This window comes from Ceratotherium simum, chromosome 3 (genome assembly GCF_057802395.1).
Source record: "Ceratotherium simum simum isolate JZ-2026a chromosome 3, ASM5780239v1, whole genome shotgun sequence".
Lineage (NCBI taxonomy): Eukaryota > Metazoa > Chordata > Mammalia > Perissodactyla > Rhinocerotidae > Ceratotherium > Ceratotherium simum.
The window spans coordinates 21998464-22013566 of NC_141902.1; positions in this window are offsets into that span (position 1 = coordinate 21998464).

Below are 15103 nucleotides of genomic sequence, written 5' to 3' on the forward strand. Positions count from 1 at the left end.
ATTGCCTGGGAATTTTCACTGAACAGACCATGGCTTTCTGAACTTGAATATATCTCCTGTCACCTCAACTGTGCTAGCACTAATATTCTGTGTTTGAAAGAAATTAGGTCTACAGGGAAATCAAGCTTCTAGACCTCACAGAAATGAAATATTCAATACTCTGCTTTTTCCCATATTCCCTATACATTTCTCTGAGAACATGTGAGATGAGTTTTAAAAGTTCTGAAGATGTTTGGATTATTATTATTACTATTTTTATTATTTGGAGCCATAGAGGCGATAGAATAGGCTAGAAATAATTTGAAGAAGAAATAGCAATGTTGGTAATTGCTGGGATTGGCAGCCAATAAATGGCACCCTCTTCCTGTGTGTTTAAGGATTATTTGAGAAAAATGTACAAGTCAGACAAATAAATATCAAAATACAAGCTTTATTAATGGTAGAGTAGAATTAGAAAAGGTGGATTGAAAATATGACGGTTATAGGGCTTCTTTATACATTTTTCTCAGAATTAAATAACTCACTAAGTCACAGTCAGAACCACAGGCCTTCCCTTCCCTACCCCTACCTTAGCCGCCAAGGTTGGGAATTCTAAGAATGGATTACCCCAAGCAAGAGGCTGGAGCCTGAGGCCATGTGTTTGCAGACCCTTTTCCTAATCTTGTTAGTCAGGCAAGTAATGTCTTTTCTTTTGGGAGGAGTAAGTGAACTGGATGGAAAGAAGCATGGGGACTACTTTTCCAATATTTCCAAGAACAAGAAATGTCTGTTTCATTTGCCTGGCTGGCCATGCCAAAAGAGGAGGAAAATGGTTCCTTTAACAATAAGCCTCTATAAAGCTATGTGAATTTATGGAGCGACCAGAGGTATTCCAGAGTTAGTGCCGTTTTAAGACTTTATTGGAGGGTGACTTATGAACTTTCAGCCAAAGGTAAAGCATCTTCTGTACTGACCACCACAATAAAGGTTCCTAAGAGAAGCAAACAAACAAAAAATGAAGTTCTAGACCAGTACACAATCTTATTCTTTTTACTTTCCATTGAGCGTCATAACCTCAAGGAAACCTAACTTTCTACTTTCTTATATCTCTTGGGCCCAAAGCTGGTCCTAAGAAGTATTTTTTATTTCTTTGCTGTTTCTACTCACACTCCGTGCTGGAACTCTACAGAGCTAAAGACAATCTCCAAGCAAAAGACAGTCCTCTGCCACTAATCTTCTCAAACTCCATTACTTCAGTCAAAACCTCAGAAGCCAGATGCTCACAGATTCTCCAGATTTTCTAGTTTAAATCCCCACACTAAAAGCACACAAGATCCAACTTCAAATACTGTAATACTTCCAAATAAGAACTATGTGTCCTTTTGTGTGACTCAGCATCAGCAAATACGTACCTTATGCGGTTACAACTCCAGGCAGACATCGATTGGCCATGTTGTGGCAAGTATGGCCAGCTGATCACAAAATTATTTCCCTTTTCTTCTTGGACTCGGCTGGATCATATTTCCCAGATTTCTTTGCACTTAGCTATGGCCATTTGGCTGATGTCTAGAGCTAATGGAATGTACGTGGAGGTGATGTACTTGACTTCCATTCCTACCACAATAAAACTACCTATGTATGATCCTCCGTGTTTTTTCCCCTTCAGATTAGTTAGAATTGGAAGCCTTGGAAGAAGCATATTGAAGATGAATAAACCTCTATCCATCTGGGTTCTTCAGTGATTTCATGGTGCAGAGAACACCCTATCCTCTTCAGCCTATCAACCAAGAATACCCATTTGAAGACTTTACAATGGCAATAAACAAACTTCAATTGTGTCAAGCTACCGAAAATTTGAGTATCTGTTATAGCAGATAACATTACCTTAATTAATACTCATGAGTATGAATAATAGTTTCATTTCTTAATGAGTCCCAAATCTCTTTCAGCCCTAAAAACCAGGCAACTGACTCCCATCCTAGTTGTCACATGGAATAAAACTACGGGCCATTCTTGCTACAGGGACATTGTTAGCATCTTCCTTTCCCCAGACTGGGTATTGTTCTGACTTTCTCTCCCCATTAATTTTTTCCCAATTTTAATAAGTTTATTTCTTTTAAAATTGTCCAATTTTCTGCAGTAAATATTTAAGAACATAATCTATGAGCAAGTTACTCATTATGCTGATTAAGAATATGAGTAGGTTTTTCTTCCCTCACCTATCTCTGTCTTTCTTCAACATGATTGATGCTTTCTAGGTCTCCTTTCTATGACAAGAGAAAGGAGTTTGGTCAGGTTGCGAGGCAAGTAATATTTATCAGATAACTGTTATATGCTCAGCTTTTTGCTTGGTGATGTGGCATATTTAGAAGTATAAGAAAGGATCTTTGACTTTAAGAAATTTAGAGTTTATCAACAACAGACACATAGATATAGAGATTAGATTGGTGGTTACCAGAGGGGAAGGGAGGAGCTGTGGGGGGAAAGAGTAAAAGGGCACTTGGGTATGAGGGCACTTGAGGGATGGTAATTAGTCTTTGGGTGGTGAACAAGATGTAATCTACACAGAAATCTAAATATAATGATGTACACCTGAAATTTATATAATGTTATAAGCCAATCTTACCTCAATAAAAAATAATTTAAAAAATTGAGTTGATTATGATAAAAATTGTTACATATTACTATAGAGAACTATATAAAATCAAATAGAGACAACCATTTTTGATTACTTATCTGCTGGATGCTGTGTTAAATCCTCTCTCTCTACTGTCTTTTTAAGCCTCACCAAAAAAAAAAAAAAATTTTAGAAAAAGAGGAACCAAGCCTCAGAGAAGTTCAACATTAGTACACTCACATAGCTAGTGAGCAGTGGAGCCAGAACACGAGTGCAGGAATCTGACTGCAGAGAATGTATTCTTAACCGCTGTGCTATATACTACATTGCACACAATGACAATTATAATATTAATTTAAATAACAAACTTATTTTGCAATTGTTGAGCTAAGCTTTTATTAGCCATTATCTCATTTAATTACCACAACAATCCCATAGGATAGGCACTATTATTTATTGTCAGCTAGCAAAAGAAACTGAGTCACAGACAGATTTTGTGCAAGAAAACACAGCTGGTGGATTTTGGTACCAGCATTTGAAAACTGGCTGTCTGATGTAAGAAATCTCTTTCCCAAACTTTCAAAAAATTTTTAAATCTACAGAAAAGTCCCAAAAATAACCCAAAAAACATCCATCTACCCATCATCTAGTTCACCAGTTGTAGCATTTCCAACGTTTGTAGAGCCCATTCTGCTAACCTCTAATTATGTAGCTGAATTGTTTGATCTGATTAAATGCTAGAGGAACTTATAGGAAATTGGATTAATTGTTAAGGGAGGGTTTATGAAAGTGTGTCTTGAACTAGTTCTTGAAATTTCTAGATAAAAATTTCTGAAAATAGGGGACAAACTGAGCACCGTGGGATGATCATGCGGGCATACGTGGAGGAAAGATTTGGGTTGAAGAGCAGTAGAAAACTAATTTGGGACCATATTTTTAGTATCTGAAAACTACGAAATGGGTTCAGACTGATTATCCTAGAAAATGGGGAGCCTCGGAAAGTGTTTTTCTTTAGCAGAAATAGCAAATAAGTATTGGCATTTATAAATGATTAACTGCTCGTTGGCTTTTAAGAACTTCCATGGATACCGTGACTTTGAAAGAACATAACATTCTTTTCATTCAGTTCCAAGAACTCAGAACCTAGACGATACTGCTGACAATGAATAACCTGAAGAATTCTTGAAATATTAGTGTATTGAGTGGACCTTGAAAAAATAACAAAATAGTAAAGGAAGGAAAATGTGGTTTTCTTCATGATTTCTCCACCCACTTTTAGCCCCTTGTCTTTGTTTTCCTTAAGCTAGGACAAGGAAGAGACAACACCTTCTTTTTTTGCTTGCTATCATTGAAACAGCAGATATACTATAGAACTGCACTTTGTGTTCCAGAATGTTCTCTTTCCCTCCAATCAAATATTTGTCTGACCTGTACCCTATTTTCTTAGGGCCCTCTTAAGTCATATTACCCAAACTAGCTAACCTAAAGAATTTAGGTACTAGCTTATAAAAATGTAACGTATTCCTCTTAACTGATGTGTAGGGGTGAAGAGATTTAGGAGATAGTAAACTAGCCAAAGATATGAACCCTTCATATCTTACCATCCAGGCAGCAAAAAATTGGACCTGTGCCTGTGTTCATCCCTGAACATAGCCGCTGGTTTTAATAAATGGAGAAGCAAAAAGTATGCTGAACTGTGACACTGAATCACTGAAGGTTTTAGAGTTACTGCATTCTAGAGGCATGGATTCATGGTCACTGAGCAGAGGAGCTGGAAAAGGAAGACTCTTTTACCATCTCTATCTGAGAGTCATATTGCCTATAGTTCCCATGCTTGACAGGAAGAACTGAGATGAATATTGCAAAATGAATACGCCAGCCATGTGTGTGATATGCTATTTCAAACATGATGCAAATACATGACATGCTTGTCATCCTAACCTTGTAAATCCCTCTGGTTCCCAGTGAGGGGAGTTGTAAACAGGAATGTTTCCAAGTCGGTAGTATTCTCTGCTATTTCAAGGTCAGAAAACCTTGAAATAAACCATAAACACAAATGTTCATTTTTCAATATTAGTCAGGTTGAACCAATCTCATACAAAGATCTAAGTGGTAATGCTTCCCCTATACTATTCTTCACCAAAACAAAGCCCAAGGTAATTGAATTTCTGTAGTTATTTTATAAAATGTTTTTTAAAAATGTTCATTTTGTTCAAAAATTAACCCAAGGCAAGGTGAATAGTTTTTGCTTGCATGACTGCAAAATTTTCCTATTATTTGAAAGTCTATGGTGTTTAGAAAGCCTTAATATTGAATCAAGAAAAACAAAAAATGAATAATCTAGAACTGTTTCACTGCTGAAGGATTTCAATCAATAAGCAAGCAATACTGAGGTGGAAGCAATGACATGAAAGTGTAATGGCCACTACATAACTGTATTGTCCTCCTGCCACGTTCTCTTAACTCAGTCTATACTTTCTTTACTGAATTACCATAAATGGTTGTTTTGGGGCCAGTGATTCAATGGTCCTTGTGAAGTTTGCCTTAGCACTAGATTTAAATAAAAAATAAAATAGTCATAAATATCAATGGGCAAAGGATAACTGTTCTAAATTTATTTGTGAAACAGTGTCTATAGCTAGATAGGTAATAATGGAGAAAATATTGCTTTTTTTCTGTTATTGTTAATAAACTTTATTTTTGAGAGCAGTTTTAGGTTCATATCCAAATTAAATGGAAAGTACAGAGAGTTCTCATGTACCCCTATCCCTACACAGGCACAGCCTCCCCCACCATCAACATCCCCCACCAGAGGGTACATTTATTGCAGTAATTGACACGTGATTATCACCCAAAGTTCATAGTTAACATTAGGGTTCAGTCTTGGTGTTTAACAGTCTATACGAGTTTTGGTAAATGTATAGTGATATCTATCCACCATCATAATATGGTACAGAATAGTTTCCTTGCCCTAAAATTCCTCTGTGTTCTGCCTACTCATCCCTCACCCCCTCCTAACTGCTGGCAAACACTAATCTTTTTACTGTCTCCATAGTTTTGCCTTTTCCAGAATGTCAGAGTTGGAATCTTAAAGTATGTTACCTTTTCAGCTTGGCTTCTTTCACTTAGTAATATGCATTTAAGTTTCCTCCATGTCTTTTCATGGCTTGATAGCTCACTTCTTTTTAGTGCTGAATAATATTCCATTGTTTGGATGTATCCCAGTTTATTTATCCACTCTACTTCTAAAGGGCATCTTGGTTGCTTCCAAGTTTGGGCAATTATGAATAAAGCTGCTGTAAGCAACCATGTGCATGTTTTTGTGTGAACATAAGTTTTCAATTCGTTTGGGTAATTATGAAGGAGTGCTTGCTAGATCATATGGTAAGAGTATGTTTCATCTTGTAAGAAACTGCCAAGCTGTCTTCCAAAGTCGCTCTACTGTTTTGTGTTCCCATCAGCAATGAATGAGAGTTCCTATGTGTGGAAGCACTGCAGGTAGGAAGAGTGACTTCTCTGTAAGCATGTAGGATAAAGAACTAAACACTTGTGGCTCAGCCCCCGCTACAGTCTTTCTCTATTTCAAACTTATCCTATCCATAGAGCACAGACCTTCTCTATTCTCAGGCTCCTACAAGGGAAACCTATGGTTGTCCAGTGTTGTCTGTGATTGAATAGTTTATCTATTTCAGGAGTGGAGTGACAGCAAGACAGCTTGGCCATAACCCTAAAGCTAAATTTTCCATTTGTCTATCATATTCTCATTTTATTTCAAACTAAAGCAGGCAAATAGCTTCAATATTATATGTTGCCCTTCCTAATACCAACAGTAGTATTTTTAACTGGAAAAAAATTAACACAGGGTATGATAAGAAAAAGAAATAATCTAAAAAATGTTGCACAATGAAGAGATAGTACACTTCCCACTCCTGCTTCTAGTCAGCCTTCCCAGAGTCAAACACTATTTCTAGTTTTTTTTTAAGAGAAATTTTCTATATATAATTCGTGTGTGTGTGTGTATGATTTTTCTATATAAATTTTTTCTTAATCGTTTCTTTTCTTTTTGAGGAAGATTGGCCCTGAGCTAACATCTGTTGCCAATCTTCCCCCTTTGTTCCTTTGTTTTTCCTCAAAACCCCAGTAGATAGTTGTATGTTAAAGTTGTACATCCTTCTAGTTGCTGTATGTGTGACACTGCCTCAGCATGGCTTGATGAGCTGTGCATAGGCCTTCGCCCAGGATCCAAACCGGTGAATCCCCAGCTGCCAAAGCTGAGCATACAAACTTAACCACTATGCCACTGGGCCAGCCCCATGTTTCTTAATCTTGATGTTTCACTTAAATATATGTCTTGGTAATCATTCAACACAATACACTTGAGGTCTACTTCATTCTTTTTAATGGCAGAAATGTATTCCATGTTACAGCTGTACTAAGGTATTTGACCAGTACCCTATTAATTGACATATGGGTGGTGTGCATTCTTTTGTTATTGACATATTGCTTCGCTAATACCCTGCTCATGAGTGAGTACATTTGTAGACTACATTCCTAGAAGTGGATAAGCTGTACCAAAAGGTATGTGCAATTATAGTTTGATACATGTAACTATCGTCAAATTGCTCTCTAAAGAGACTGCACCTACCAATAGCATTTGAGAATGCCTGTTTCTCTATAGCTTTACCAATACTGCATAATAGCAAATATTTTGAACTTAAAAATTTTGATTTTTAAAAAGTAGATTCTTAACGTGGACTTTCTCAAGGTTGTTACAAATATCTTCAGGATATAGCTTATTTACTTTATTGTTCAGCATGAAAATCAAAGGGACAAGTCAATGTATCAGTTTCCTTTAACTCTTCATGAAAAATGTTTAGAGAAAAAGACATTTGTGTGTGTATGTGTGTGAATTCTCTCTTCTTATTGTTATACCTCAAACCCTAAATTCAAACATACTTTTAGGTTCCTTTAAAAAGCATGCATTTGGATGCAAAACATTATTCTAATTTCAAGTGTGAGCAGCTCCATTTGCAAAGAGCAAAACGAACTATAACAGGTATGTAATTTCATGGTGTCTTATATAAGTGGTCATATTTTGTGAGGAGAAAATGCCAATGAGGCGTAGTTAAAGGTCGCCTATTTTAATGAACCAGTTTACGACTCATGGTTCTACCTTTACTTTTCTTTTACTTTTTTTTGCAGGTTATACTTTGATTAGCATAGAGATTGTCTAATAATTGTTGTAGTATTTCAAATTCAAATGATTCCTTATCCAGTGTGCTTCTTCATCCAGAATTAAAAGCAGGTGAAATTTATATAATGTTATAAACCAATGTTACTTCAATAAAAAAAAAAGCAGGTGAATTCTTACAATCTGGGAGGGTGGTGGAGAAGAAAAAGCGAGGGAAGGATTGCGGGGAGGAAGAGACAGAGAGAAAGAGAGATTACAAAGATGAATTGGGAAACAGCTTAAGGGGAAGGAAGCTTAGGCCTCTTTTGTTAGATTCTCTGGCGTTAGCATCCTGTTGAGGTAGGAACGTTTCTCAGAGAAAAGGAAATGAATCCTCTGTTCCAAAATTAGAGTTGATGCTATATTTTTTCATGTGACTTCATTTTATCTGTTATATTTAATTAGATTCAGGATATGTCTATTCCTGACTCTGTTAGTGATAGAACATAGATGTCACAAAAGCAAAGTAATAGTCAACTTAATTCTTCGTAAATGATGTTAGTAATAGTCCTCCAACACATTCTCCAGTCCCCACATCCAACTCCTCCTCTAGATTTTTGGGTAGCATGGGACCTCTGCTCTGGTGATTTTCAAAAATACTATGTTGCTGCCTTGAAGCATATTTAAACAATCTGAAATTCACATTTACCAAAGAAGGACGACTGCAATGTTTCACCGTGTCTCTGTGGGTTTCTCCAGGCTCAGTATTAGGTGAATTACATTAGTTGAGAGCCTTCTGTATGCTAGGTCTATGTGCTATTTTATTTAATCATCACAATATCCCTATGAAGTAAGCTTTGTTATTGTAGTTTTATAGATTAAGAAACTAAATCATTGAGGCCAAGGCCGTTGGCTAAGATTACATGGCTCAACTCACCAAACACCAAAGCCAAGTTTTGAGCCCATGTGTAACTTAAAGCTACATTTTTTTTACCACACTACCTTGCCTAAATGTGTTGATGTTTGTAGGTCCTGTGAGATAATGTACACAAAAATATCTGTAAATTATTATGTTAGCAAACTGTATATTAATGCTCAGGGATAGTTTTCCTATGTGTTTTGTATGGCTTTATATTTCCTCTAACATAGAGGAAATAGAAGTGAACAGTTACATTAATTTAAAACTTATCAGACTTATGAAGAGATATAATGAATAATGTTTACCCATATCCCCACAAATGAAGTGAAACCTTTCACGGACAGCTGAAGCCCTAGCCCATGCCCTCCACCTCTCCCCTGTCCTTTACATTCCCTCTCACCATTTCTTTCATCCTCCTGCAGAGACAACCGCTGTCCTGGAAATGGGATTTATCACTCTTGCTTATTCCTCTAATCCCTAACTAATATAGAGAACTATTGTTAGTTTTTAAAATCTCTGTATACATTCTATTATGCTTTATATAGTCATTGGCAACTTGCTTTTTTGTTCAACTTTATGTTTTTTAGCTTCATATGTCTTGATAAGTATTTTCTAGATTTTTAAGTGAAAAAATCTAAAATGTTCCTCTGAAATGTTGATAGTAAAAATAATAACCTGATTCTATGAGCTAGGCACTGAACCTGAGTACTTTACATATTAATTTATTTAAGCTTTACAATACTAGGAGATATGTTATGATTCTTATAGCTGAAGCTCAGAGAGTTAAATTATTCACGCACGATAACAAGAAGTCAATTGCAGAGCTGGAATTCCAACACAAGTATTTATAACTCAAACTCTGTACTTTTTTCTATTACACTGCACTGCCTACCTTTGCTGAATTCCATCTTTCATCTCATTCAATTTTCTTCAAGATTAAGGCTCCAAGCTCCTGGCCGAGGGCAAGGCATAGAGCAAGAAACAGTGACCCCCACGTGCACAGAAGCTGCCTTAGTAATGCAGCCCCAGGGTTACCATCTCCCCACTGCTGCTCATTTACAGAGGCAATTACCCTCTACTGGTACTGCGCTGTGGAGTGACATTTGGCATCACCTAGGGCACCTGTTTCCTGAGACATCCTACCTGTAGAAAGAAATAACTACTCCATGAATCCATCCCCTATCTAAAACCTAGGCCAATTCAGCACCGTGCACCATGATTGAAAAGATGCCATAGAAAAATGTAATAGGCCCTCACAAACCAACCAATGGCCTAACTGTTAAGCAAAATTGCTGTGTCTTACAATTACTACTATTACAAACTATCCATTAAAGAGCAGTCTCTGCCTCGGTCTTGGCTCTTTTATTAGCACAATACTCCCACATTAGTACGCAATTATAAACCAGCCCTAACCAAATTTACGTTACTCCCCAAATTACATACACAGACTGATTACTGTTTCTTAAAAGAGCAAAATCTACGTGAGCACTAAATACTCCTTTCCTTTCAGTGTACTGTGGTTTCATAGCCAGAGCCTTCTGAATAATGTGGCAACAGCCTTTTAACTCAGTCTGCAGAAACATGCATTACACTTGGAATGTGTTTCTTCTAAAGCAGAATTCAAGAACAACAGAACCTAAAGAGGTGTGTTTTCTGCTCTATCATTGAAGCGACATACAACACCTTTCTTTCTCTGTTCCCTCCCTCTTTTCTTCCTTCCTTATTGTTCTCTCCTCTCACTTGAGTGTTTCTGTAGTCCTCTCATTTTTAACAGCCTGGCCCTTCTCTGTTTCTGATTCTCTTTTTACCTATCTCATTACTATTTTTTTCCACATGCACTGTTTTGGCATTTCAGCCAGTTTGATGTTCAGTATGTTAGTATCTCTTGTGTCTGATGGTGTCACATTCCTTGTGACTCTGCAGGATCTCCTGTAGGATCGTCCTGAAAAGGTGGCTTTGCAACTGGTGAATCTGGTCTCAAATCTACCCTCAATAGAATCAAAGTCACTTTGTCACTTTGATGTTCCAGGCCATCTTTTACTTTCTCTGGACACTGGTTCTTCTCAGATTATACGTGAGAATTACCCTGCCTGAGAAGTATTTGGAATAGCTAAGCATTTATTTTTCTGTTAGGCTTCTGTACAGATGAAGAATTCTGGTGATTAGAAATGGCAAATAGAAAGAATTTAATCAGTCTTTTCTGGAGGGAGGATTGGCATTACATTTAGTATGAGGGACCCTGCTCTTTTCTCTTGAAACCCATCACCTCCTTCAACTGCTTCAGTTGCTCATGTACCGCTCCAAAGTGCCTGAACTTTGACCTGAGCCACCTTATGATTTTAGTCTTAAACCTTCAACCCCTTTCACAGCTTCTGTTAGCCTCTTGGATATCACCACCACATGCTCAAAAAAGGGTTCCTCTAACATACAGTAATTCCTAATTTTGCCTCTGAAGTTGTTATCTATTTGGTATGTTTTCAGTTCTACTCTAAGGCATCTTGTTTATTTTTTACCCTCAGAATAGAAGGCAATCATCCCTATTTTTTAAAATGAGATTAATTTTTCAAAATTGTAAATAATATCATTGTGATTTACCTTAAAATACTCTGATAGCTTCCACCGCACTCAGCATATCATCTAAATTCTCAGTCATGGTTTAGAAGATTCTGCTTGGTAGGGCCCCTGACTACCTCTAGGAGCATTCTCCTCTCTCACTTAACATGTTGCAACCGCATTGTCCTTCTTAAAAGTTCTCAGACTCACCAAGTTCACTCCTGCCTTAACCCTTTGCTATTCCTACTTGCTGTTTCCTCTGCCTGGAAGGTTCTCTTCCCAGATCTCAGAGAGGTTGACTTCTTGTCAATCATATCTTAACTCAAGTATCATCTGCTCCTTTCCAAGTCTTCCCTAGCATATAACATAAGCTAAATAAATACTTGTGGAGTCAATCAATTAAAAGTTGTCAATGCATTTCATTTCTATATAGCATACATTCTGTTTCTGTTGACATTGATGACGTCATCTGATGTGTGTTTCCATTGAAAAAACTGGTCCAAAAGTTTCTGGTGGGAGGAAGGAGAAAGGCCATTGAGATGGTCTGCAGCATTCTATATATTGTCCCTGGGCTCCGTCGGATCCTGCACTTCCTCTGTCGCTCTTTTACTGGGAGTCTACAGCCTCGTGTGTGGTATTAAAGTTTGATAAAGTGGCAGAATCTTTTTTTTAAACATCTCTAGCACCTGGTCACTCGCGGCTAGATCAAGAAGAGGCAGCGACACTTTGATAACACAAGGATATCAAGTATTTCTCTGTGTCTATCTTTCACAGTCATATAGCTTCTACATGACCCATCAACAAGTAAAAAGCAGGTATTCATGGGACAGACACGGTAATCTATCATGATATCATCTGTCTTGCTTTCTGTTGCCCTGTTTAATGTTGTCGATCAACATTTCTTCGTCTTAAATCTTTTTAATTTAAGAAAAAACTATAGCACATTTTGTATATGCAAAACATATTTTTAGCCACTCACAAGTGCACCATGTCCACCAATACTGCTTGGAGGGTGGGAACAACACAAAAACAACCTTTCATTTATCATCCTTCTAGACATGGTATATCTAGTTTCTTCTGCAGGTGCACAAACCTGACAAGTAGCACCTCCGTGAGTTCTTGCCCCTTCACTCCCAGACTTGGATATGAGAATGAAGCTGATCAAGATGCCCACAAACTTAGAATAAGATTTTAGGTACATTATTACTGACATATTAAAAACTCTCTTCATTCATTGTGATGAGATAATTCTTTTGATTCAGCCCAAAATAGAATTGGCCTTTTCTTTCCTGTTTCTTTGTCAATAGCTGTTTTTGCAAGGTTTTCATTACTTCTTAATTGTTCAAACTTCCTATCTTCATTTTTCTTGTTAAGGACCGATTTTACAAATGAGTTCATTATCTCTACCATTTTAGACTTATCATTAATTTCATGCTCCTCATTTATTAGTGGACCTATTTTCTCACTGGTATTTCTTTTGTCACTGCAGTATTTGTGAAATGCCCTTGTTTCCTTTGAGTCCCCTTTATTAGCTTTATTACGTTCTCCTTATGCTACTGGTAACTTTCCTACATTTAATTGATGTATCTCTCTTTTTATTCCAAATAGCAATTTTTCCTTCATTGTCTTTCATATAAGGTGTTAAAAGACATTTATGTTTACACTTCATATTTGCACACTTCATTCTTCAAATACATTTTAAATCTGCTGTAGTCTACTTAAAATATCAGTAGAAGGAGCACCGACAGAAAGAAAATTGAGACAATTCCACATCTTATAAATGCATTACTGTATACCATAAATTTCTTAATCCTTAATTACTGAAGAGATTCATAATAGTTTTATCTGTTAGGCTGAAACAGAGCATTATTTAACAGTGTCCTTGGCCAGGGTACACAGCAAAGCCAAGCTATAGCATTTCAGTTGCTAAACTTGTGGGCAATTGAGGCAAGAAGACGTAGGGTAGAGGTAAATAGTATGCGCCAAGCTGTGGAAGACCTGATTCTAGACCAGGAACGTTCTTGAATAATTTTAACCAAGTCTCTTGCTCTTTCTCTCTGCTGGAGTCTCTTCAACTGTATTTTGATTCTCACCCCTCTGTATTTCTTAGAAATGTGGGGGTAGGGGTGGGAAAGGGAGAGGCTTGTATTTGCATGTAGAGCACCTTGGCGGAATCTAGGCAGCCAAAAAATACTGTAATCCATGATTCCTACTGCGCTACAGCAGAGCACTGGAAACAGCACAGGAAACAGGAGGCCTGGGGTTTTATTGCAGGTTTCCTTTTATTTGACTTCTTGGCAAATGAGCATTCTCATTTGTAAAATGTGGGAGTTGAATTGGATGATAGTTAAGATTCTTTCTATTTCTCTAAGTGTTCTACGCATATGATTCTTAAAATTTGGAATCTATTAAGATATTTCCTAGGATGTTTATTTACGTATTGCAATCATTAGGCTCCTATTAAGTACTTTAGTCTCCTCCTTGGAACTCTAAATGAGCCCTGACCGTTCCATACATCACATTGTGCAAGCCCACAAAAGCAAGTTCTGGACACCAGCCTATGTTTGAAGTTAATACATGGGGTTCCTGTTTGCCTAATCTAATCCCCCACTGATTTTGTTTTATTACAAGTTCACTTAGCTTTAAACTCTTGGTGTTGAGGTCTTAACCTTGAGCTGAACTTCAACCAATCCGGAGTTGGTGTTCATTAGGGCTCTCTGTGGCATATGGCGGCAGTGTGCTCCTCAGATGAGCTGGACCACATCTTTGCTCTAATCACAGTCTGTTATGTGGGAAGAACTCTCAGCCATAGCTGTAGATCTAAATGACTCAATTTCTACGAGTCCAAACTAACCAGTCCCTGCCGCTCCCTGACCTAGTAAGGTTGGGAGGGTGCATCAGATAATTATTTATTAAATATTTTGTCCTTGGGAAAAATTTTCTCTGAGTCATAGCTCTGCCTATTGTAAAAACTGCTAACCTACTTCATCAAAACTACTATGAAAATCAAATAAAAGAATTTCTGTGAAATCTCTTTGTAAAATATCTTATACATCCCTGTGCGCATCTCTAAAATAATAGCTTTCCTGACACTGTATCTTGTTCTATTCTTTGTGTGTGTGTGTATGAGGAAGATCAGCCCTGAGCTAACATCCGCGCCAATCCTCCTCTTTTTGCTGAGGAAGACCAGCCCTGAGCCCTATTGCCAGTCCTCCTCCTTTTTCTCCCCAAAGCCCCAGTAGATAGGTGTATGTCATAGCTGCACATCCTTCTAGTTGCCGTATGTGGGACGCGGCCTCAGCATGGCTCGACGAGCGGTGCGTCGGTGCGCGCCTGGGATCCGAACCCGGGCCGCCAGTGGTGGAGTGCGCCGCACTTAACGGCCAAGCCACGGTGCCGCCCCCTGTACCTTGTTCTTTGTAAACTTCCTTGCTTCTTTTTACATGTACTCCCACATCTTTCCATTCCCTGAAATCGTCTCTTTAACTTTTTTCAATCTGGTAGACTCCTACTCGTTCCTCAAGGCCCAGCTCAAAGGTTATCTCCTATGTGAAGCCTTCCTATCTCTTCCAGGCAGAGAAAGCCATGTTGGTCTCCATGCGCTCTTCATGCTTTGTTTATACCTTTAGTCATAGTTAACGGCAGAAGCAGCAGCAACACCACAGGTCACAGGCTTTGAGCACTTCCTACATGATAGCATTGTATGTGCCTTATTTCATCCTGAAACAACGATATCAAGAAACTTAATAAATTAAGTTCATTGTTTTGGTGGGAAACTGGGGCCAAATAGCTTGCTGAAGATCTTCCAATTAGAAAGGGTGTGGACCTAGAGCAGAACCCAACCCTTCATCCTCTCACTCCACCA